The sequence below is a fragment of the Meles meles genome, chromosome 10 (genome assembly GCF_922984935.1).
Source record: "Meles meles chromosome 10, mMelMel3.1 paternal haplotype, whole genome shotgun sequence".
Classification (NCBI taxonomy): Eukaryota; Metazoa; Chordata; class Mammalia; order Carnivora; family Mustelidae; genus Meles; species Meles meles.
The window spans coordinates 50,498,857-50,506,701 of record NC_060075.1 but is presented as its reverse complement, the minus strand read 5'-3'; the positions used below and the strand labels follow the sequence as shown (position 1 = coordinate 50,506,701).

Here is a 7,845-nt window from a genome sequence, read left to right as displayed (position 1 = left end):
CTTCCCCATTTAGGAATCCTCCCCCTCACTAAGGGGGCGGGGTTAACAAAGTCCAGGTGGCTTTTAAGTGGTGATTCCAGAGGATGCCCCTTGCATACCTTCAGTTCCAGCGTCTCGGCAAGCTTCCCTCCGGGATTAGGCGGACGCGGAAAGCGGAATCGGGGCTCCGGGGCGCCCCCCGGCGGCTGCACCGCTTGCTGCAGTTCGGCGGGCCGAGGGTGCGCCTCATCTTCCTCCCGCGGGAGGGCGGGGCTCGCGGGCGGCGTGGGCCGCACCTGGGACTGGGCGGTGCGGTGGCGGCCAGGGCGGCGGAAGCAGGAGGCCCGGCGGCCCCACGAGATCTGCGGGTGCTGAGCGCGGGCGCGGGGCCGCTACGTGCGCGGGGCGCGCGGGGCTGCGCTCGGGTGCGCTCCTGGGCGCTCGCCGCCGCGGCCGCCGTGCCTTTGAGTCAGCAAACTCCGCCGCCTGCCAGCCGGCCGGCTCGGCCCTGCTCGGAGGAGCCGTCCGTAAGTGACGGGAGCCCAACGAGGGAGGCTTCCCCGCGCCACCCGGGTGGGGACCGCGGCCGAGGGCGAGCCTGCCGCCCCTTTCTCTCCAGAGGGCCCGCTGCCCCCAGGTGTCGCTGCCTGCGGGTTGGGAAGAGCTTGGGTGCCTGGATTGGAGCGGGGAGCTGCCACCTTCGCAGCCGGGATGTGCAGGGGAGGGAGAAATGGTCGGCCCGTTTGCCAGGGGAGGGCATGAGGGGTATTGTGTACCGGTCCAGGGGTTCGGGGCTAAAGAGACCCCCCAGGGAGAGGGTGGGGCGGGGGGGAATCCTGGATGCCAGAAAAAGTGCTGTGGCACCCTACACCAGGCCGGGTTTGGGTGGGTATTTTATTGTTGTTATTATTATTGAACCCACGAAATGCGTAGCTTTGAGTTTAGAAATTGGGAAGGGTAGGCATGGGTTTTCGTAGGATTGCGGGACTGAGGGAAGAGGCCCGAGAGAAAAATCCACGTTGAGCGATGATGATAAGCAGGTTTGGTGCCTCGGGAAAGCAACAGCCTGTTTTCCAGTTCTGATGCATCATACTTGTGTGAGGTCGCACGGGTTATTGAGGGGGATGGTCACGGGGACGTAGGGCAACCTGTCCTGCTGGAGAGGAAGGGCGTCTATTTCTGCAAGACCCGTTTACTTGTAAGAATGATGGAATTAGAAATTTAGAGCAGGAACGAGGCTTTCACGTGATTGCCTTCAAACCTTTCGTTTTAAGAACGGGGAAACTAAGGCCGAGAGCCCTTTAGCCAGATGGAAGCAGAAACAGGCCTAGAGTCCAGTGGGCTTCTGACTCCCACCCTCGGGGCGAGAAGAGGGGTCGGGGGCGGGGTGCGGGGTGCGGGGTACGGGGGCGGGCTTGGAGTGCCTGACTCGCTGTCCTCCCCGGGGCTGAGCGCGGCCACGGGCTAAGGTGGACGCCGGGGAGACCAGTGAGGACCGACCTCAGTCCGAAAAAGGAGGTACTAGGTAGGTGAGGTGAGGGCTTCTGCCCTTTCGGCAGTCGCTTCCAGGGGTGGCTATCCCTCAGGCCTCTTTTGTACTAAGCAATGGTAGATTTAAGATCGACTACTGGGGATGTTTGGGATAAAGGTACACAAATAAAATATATTTAGAAGTTAGTATGAAGATGGGAAGCAATGTGATTAGCACCCACTTGTGTTTAACTGATCATCCTGTCTCTCCTGGCAGCCCGTTTCAGAAATTCTCAGTGCCGACTGTACCTACCATTTCATTGGTGAGGAAATTGGTGTCCAAAGAGTGGGGACCTGCCCAGGTGTCCCTGCTCCTCTCAAGGGGTCTCTTGATTGGCACTCCACTTCTCTCCCCGCCACTCCGGCTTGTGGTGGGAGCTTCCTCTTATTTTACTTAGGGGAAGGCCTCCTGGAGTTTGATATCCAAAAAAAAATAGATATAAACTGTCATTCCTTTATAAATAAAAACCTGTTAATTAAAGACTGACGTTTGTGTTCTAGACTGCAATTTTTTAGGTGGCTTCAAAACCCTCTTGATAGCTGTTTTTAGCCTTAGGATCTCTACTTTCATTTTAAAGGGTTCACTTTGTTAGCAAAGCTGTTATGGGAAATGGCTTCTTTTTTCCTCTTTCGGTGTCATTGCTGTGGTTTAACAACCGCTTGCGAAAGGCTTAGAAGTGGTTGAGACAGGGGTCCAGCCACTGTAGTCTTTCATTTCTAAGAGTGGCAAAGAGGGGCTTTTTGCCAAAGACAGGGTTCACCTCCATGGAAAATACCCCAGATTTTAGACTGCCATCACCCACCTCTTTCTTTCTCTTGGTAACATAGTAGGTATGAATCAGCATTTATGCTCTCTTAGCCCTGTTCAGATAAGAGATAGTACAAGGTTGTGGTTACAAATTCTGGTTTCAGACTCCTCAGATTGAAGTCTCGAACACAGTCATTCGCTATCTGAGGTACGATCAGCAGGGCACACTGTCTAACTTATCTTTTATTCGGAAATTTTAAAAAAAAGTAGTGAGGGGCACCTGGGTGGCTCAGTGGATTAAGCTGCTGCCTTCAGCTCAGGTCATGATCTCAGGGTCCTGGGATCCAGCCCTGCATCAGGCTCTCTGCTCCGCGGGGAGCCTGCTTCCTCCTCTCTCTCTGCCTGCCTCTCTGCCTACTTGTGATCTCTCTCTCTGGCAAATAAATAAATAAAATCTTAAAAAAAAAAAAAGTAGTGATAATCCTTCCCTCTCAGAATTGTTCATAGCAACAGCTGACGTTTATTGAGCACTTACTATGTGCTAGGCATTGTGAGAGAGTTTTTATGTGACAGTCGCATTAATCCCCCCCCCCAACCAAACTGATGGAGCAGATCCCATTTACATCTGGAGAAACTAAAGCATCAAGGTATTTAAGACTTCCCTAAACTTCACAGCTCGCAATTTTAACCACTCAGCAAATGTGTTCCACCTTTCTGTAATAGCTGATAATTTAGGGCTTACTGTAGGCCAGGCCCTGTTTCAAATACTATATGTGTATTATTAACAGTCCTTGACATTGTTACTATTTCTACCCCCTTACCCTCCTGTTTCTGTTATAGATGAAGAAACTGGTACAGAGCCCAGGGCAGACAACTAGTAAATGATGGAGCCAGAATTTGAACTGGGCAGCCTGGCTCTGGAAGGGGAGGTCTCACCTAGTCCCCTGTGAATGTAGGTAAAGGGGTAAGCCAGGCATCAATCAAGGACAAGTCTCACTGGCACTTTCATTTATTTTTCCCCAAATAACTACTCCCCTCTCCTAGTATCTGCAGGGGAGATGCTCTTAGTTCTGCAAATAATTCAACTTTGCTTAAGTTTTTGTGATTCTGTGTACATTTGTGTATTTTCTGTTATTTTTAATAGCTTGCGGTAGGTCTCTGTGATCTTGACTCTAGGAATACAGATAGGCTTTAGGGGATCTGTGAACTCCCTGAAAATGTATGATTTTATACTTATGGGCAAAGGTGTGTTATTCTGGGAGAGAGAATCTGCAGCTTACTTCTGATTCTTAAAGGGTCACCTGTGGTGGAGAGCAAGGTTAGAAATGCCCACTCTCTTCCAATAATTTCATTTTACAAATGAGGCAGTGGAGGCCCCGTGGAGAGGCGGAATAACTTAATCTGAACTACACAGCTCATTCAAAGTAGAAAGGGAGCTATAACTCAGGTCCCCTGGTCTCATCTTTCCATCACACTCCTGTATCTCCTTTTGGAATAAGTGGTGCCAGGTGAATAAATTATGAGATGCCAAAGACTCCCTGCTCTCCCTTGAAGCTGCCCCAGCATAGTGAGGCCAGCAAAGCTTCCAGGAAGTGCCTCTTAAAATATAGCAGCCTTTGGCATGTCACGTTATTAATCGAACCACTTTACTATCATTCACAGTGGGCATCGGCAACTCTGAAAGTTATGAGCTGGGAGCCTAAAAATGGGGGAGAAGATGGGGAAAGATTCAGAACCTGCATTGGTTGAGTCACAAAGAGGCCATGTGGGCCTCTTGGCAAAAATGTAGTGTTAGAATATTTTTGCTGAGAGGTCTGTAAATTCAAAATTCTGTGAAGTCTGAGATTTCTGTGTAGTGTGTGAGTCACTAGGAAGTAGGGCCACCTCCTGGCCAAAGGCTGATGCTCCAATGACTAAGCAAGACTAAAAGGTCATGAGATTTTTTTTTTTTTAAGATTTTATTTATTTGACAGTGAGCGAAAGAGAGAGAGAGAGATAAAGCGAGAGAGGGAACATAAGCAGGGGGAGTGGGAGAGGGAGAAGCAGGCTTCCTGCTGAGCTGGGAGCTGGACACGGGGCTCCATCCCAGGATCCTGGGATGACCCAAGCTCAAGGCAGACGCTTAACGACTGAGCCACCCAGGTGCCCCAAGGTCATGAGATCTTTATGACTTTAAGCCAGCTCCGTGACTTCATTTAATTTTTACAAACTGATAAACTTTACCTGGAAAAGTAGCTTTGTACTGGTAAGCAATACATTTTGAAATGTACTGTTCAGCCAGATTTCAAAATATATCCTGTAGGATGAGGAGTGGGAAGTCCAGAAATAGTTCTGTTGTGAAGATAGGAATTGAAAGTATGACAGAATCGACTTCGACAAAGTCTGTTCAGATGGTTGCCTCACACCATTCATAAAAACACATTCCATTTAGAGTAAAGATTAAATGTCAAAACCAAATTATAGGCATTAAAATATATAAATAGATGAGATGGTTCTTAAAAATAACTTTGGAGTTATTTATCTATCAAAGTTTGATAACTTTAATAAAACTCAGAAACCATAAAGGAGATTATTGATTTAACTTTATGAAACATTACACTTCTGTAAGAAAAAAAATGTCAGAAACAAAGTTGAAAGGCAGATGACAAATCAGTAAAGCAAATAGTTGCAAAATATATAACAGACATGGGGTCTTAGAAATCAGTAGAAAAAAGAATAATACAAAGAAATATGGGCAAAGGCTTTAATAGGTAATTCACATATGTATATAAAAATGTTTGGGGCACCTGGGTGGCTCAGTGGGTTAAAGCCTCTGCCTTCAGCTCAGGTCATGATCTCAGGGTCCTGGGATCGAGCCCCGCATCAGGCTCTCTGCTCAGCGGGGAGCCTGCTTCCCCCTCTCTCTGCCTGACTCCCTGCCTGCTTGTGATCTCTGTCTGTCAAATAAATAAATAAAATCTTAAAAAAAAGTTTAACTTTATTAATGACCAGATAAGTGATCTGTTGCCTTGCATGTTCTTCCACGGCCCCACTGAGCCCTCCAGGTGGCAGCTCCTCGGCCCATCCTGGGTCTTCTTTCTCCACACTTTCTCCTGAGATACTGCAGTTTTCAGATGTTTCGTGCATAAGAATTATCTGGGAAAACTTGTTAAAGCATATTTCTGGGCCTTACTTCCAAAGAGTCTAATTCAGTAGGTCTGAAATGAGACCTGGGAATCTGTATCTTGATTCCCACGTGATCCAGAGGCAATGAAAACACTGGACCACCTGGTTTTATTCATTTCCAGAACTTTAAACCCCTAATTCCTGGATGCTCAGGTCTGGCTCTCTTGTGAGGTCCAGATTACACGGTTCACATTGAATCTGAGTCCTTGGATGTGTCGCAGACCTTTTAATTAACCTGCCCAACACTACTGATCATCCCCTCCCTGGTTTTGTAGGGCCAAACACTAAGGGGGCCCTCCTTAAGAAAAAGAACAAGACTTGTGAATGCAAAATATGGTACAGGACCACAGAGGTGTCTGTGTAGATTGTGGCCTCAGAAACTGGGGTTTCTCTAACTTCTTGGTCCGTCCTCCTCTGCTCCCCACACTCAACCAAGCCGTCTTCCTCCCTTGCTCACCTGAAGAAGTTATTACTGCCATCCACCTGTTTGTCCAGGCTGGCACCTAGAGCCATTTCTCCATCCCACCCCTGCCTGAGCCCTCTCAAGGTCTTGGCTGATTTTCCCATCTGTCTGTGCTCTGCTTTCTGCCCCAGCACCCCCTTAATCAGCTTCTGATCCCCTCTCTCCTTGTCCACGACTGCTTGTTTGGTTCCGTCCCAGTTTGCCACCTCTCATGGAGAGAATCTGGGTGCCACGTGAGACCCGTGGAGTGCAAGTGAAATAGGGGCGGATGTCCCTTCATGCTCTGCTCTGGGAGGTGTTCCTGTGGTGTTTCCATGTTAAGTAGGAAAATCAGACTGTTCAGTTAGTTTTGGGGAAGGAAGGCACGTTCTCTTTTAACCTAGGTGGCATCTGGGGACCTCCTGTTCCTTAGAGAATTAATAAACCTTGGTGAGAACCCACAAGCCCATGGCCTGGGGAATTCCGAAGTCCTCCCAGATGTTCTGCTAATTCCCTAGGGTGCGAGTGGGAGAGGGCCCCCCTGCACTCTCTGATTTACACTGGTGTGGGCCCTGACACGCCAGTGATGATCTGCACCACCGTGTGCCTTGCTCATTCAGGAGACTTCACTAGGTTAGGGAGAAGGCAGCCCCTGGAGCTCCTTACCTGCCCTCCCTCTGTGTCTGAGCCCTGCCCATCCCGCCCTCCTCACTTTTGTCTGACCTCCAGGCTTTCCCGTCTATGACGGTGGCTACTCCCCAGTTCCTACCTCAAACTTACAGACCCAAACAGCTCAAAGCGCAGGGCACAACAGGGCTCTTTGTGTACTGGGGGCGTGTGCTCCTTAGGACTTAGAAATACACGCAAAGAAGAGTTTTTGATTACTTAATAGTTTTCTTTCCTTTTCTTACTGACATAGCCGCTGTCCTTATTGTCAGGTGGCATTTGGGAGAGCTGGGGAGAAGGGAAGAAAGGGGGGAGGGCAGGTGTCCTAGCAGGAACCCCAGGTTCCTGCTGGCTGGAGGGTGGGGGTGGGGGGATGTGGGATGTGGTGTTATCAGGGTTCTGGGTCCTGGTATCTCAGAGCAGGAGACAGAGCCTTTTTATCAGCCACCTGTGGAGATTGGACCCTGAGAATCTGACCTCCTTCTGCTCAAACACACTTGAAAGTTCCAGTGCTAGGAAAGCAGTGCAATGATTTACAAGGAGGTGCAGACCGGATGCTAGTTTTTTCTGGTCAGCTCATTTCCCTGACAGTTGAGAAACCCTGACAACTGTGACCTCTGTTTTGAGAACTATGCTAAACCAAGCCTGTAAACAAACCTGGGTCAAACGCCCTTGGACTAATTACAGTCAGCCCTTTGGCAAATAATTTAAGGAATAATAACTTTGCTATTTTACCCACCTTGTGTATTTATTTATTTATTCATCCATTCATTCATTCACAACTCGTTTATGTTTATTATTTTTAAATCATAAGAGATATTTTCACTTATTAGTGGTATTTCACCCACTTTGAAAAGGACTTTCGATCTGGCTTATCTTCACCTTCTTGGATCAATGTCAGCCATCGGACATTCCCCGGGGCATGATTTGCGGCGTTGCCCTCACGTGGGGTTGAATTTCAGAGCAGAGATATCTAAAATTTTCTGCTTCTGTAAATATTACTATTCTATCTGACAAAACAGATACTTCAAGAGAACAATTTTTTTTTTTTAAAGGAGCGGGTGCTCTGTGATACCGAGGAAGAGACCTCAGCACTTTTTCTCCGACTTCTCGTAAGAGCCTAGGACGGCCGGGAGGGAACGGTGATGGTGGCAGACACAGCGAGCCCGAGGCACACGCCTCCACGTTTGCTCATTTGATCTTTGCCGCAGATCTACAAAGTAGGCAGGTGTCCCCTTTTTACAGTTGAGGAAACCGAGGCACAGAAAGGTTAAATGCTTGCCGTTGGCCAAGGGCAGAGTGGGAACTCGTAGTT

At 48.7% G+C, this 7,845-nt stretch overlaps 1 protein-coding gene across 3 annotated transcripts in view; it reads left to right on the top strand.

The window, feature by feature from the left end:
• The first annotated feature begins 290 nt into the window (after positions 1 to 290).
• Positions 291 to 7,845, top strand: part of SNX10 (sorting nexin 10) — a 71,271-nt gene continuing 63,716 nt past the window's right edge. For 2 of the 3 annotated variants that reach the window (XM_046021280.1, XM_046021278.1), the window contains exon 1: positions 291 to 506. The gene's annotated coding sequence lies outside the window, so the exon portion shown is untranslated. Of the gene's footprint in view, positions 507 to 598; positions 617 to 7,845 lie in introns of those variants that run through there. The other variant, XM_046021279.1, reaches the window with a different exon arrangement.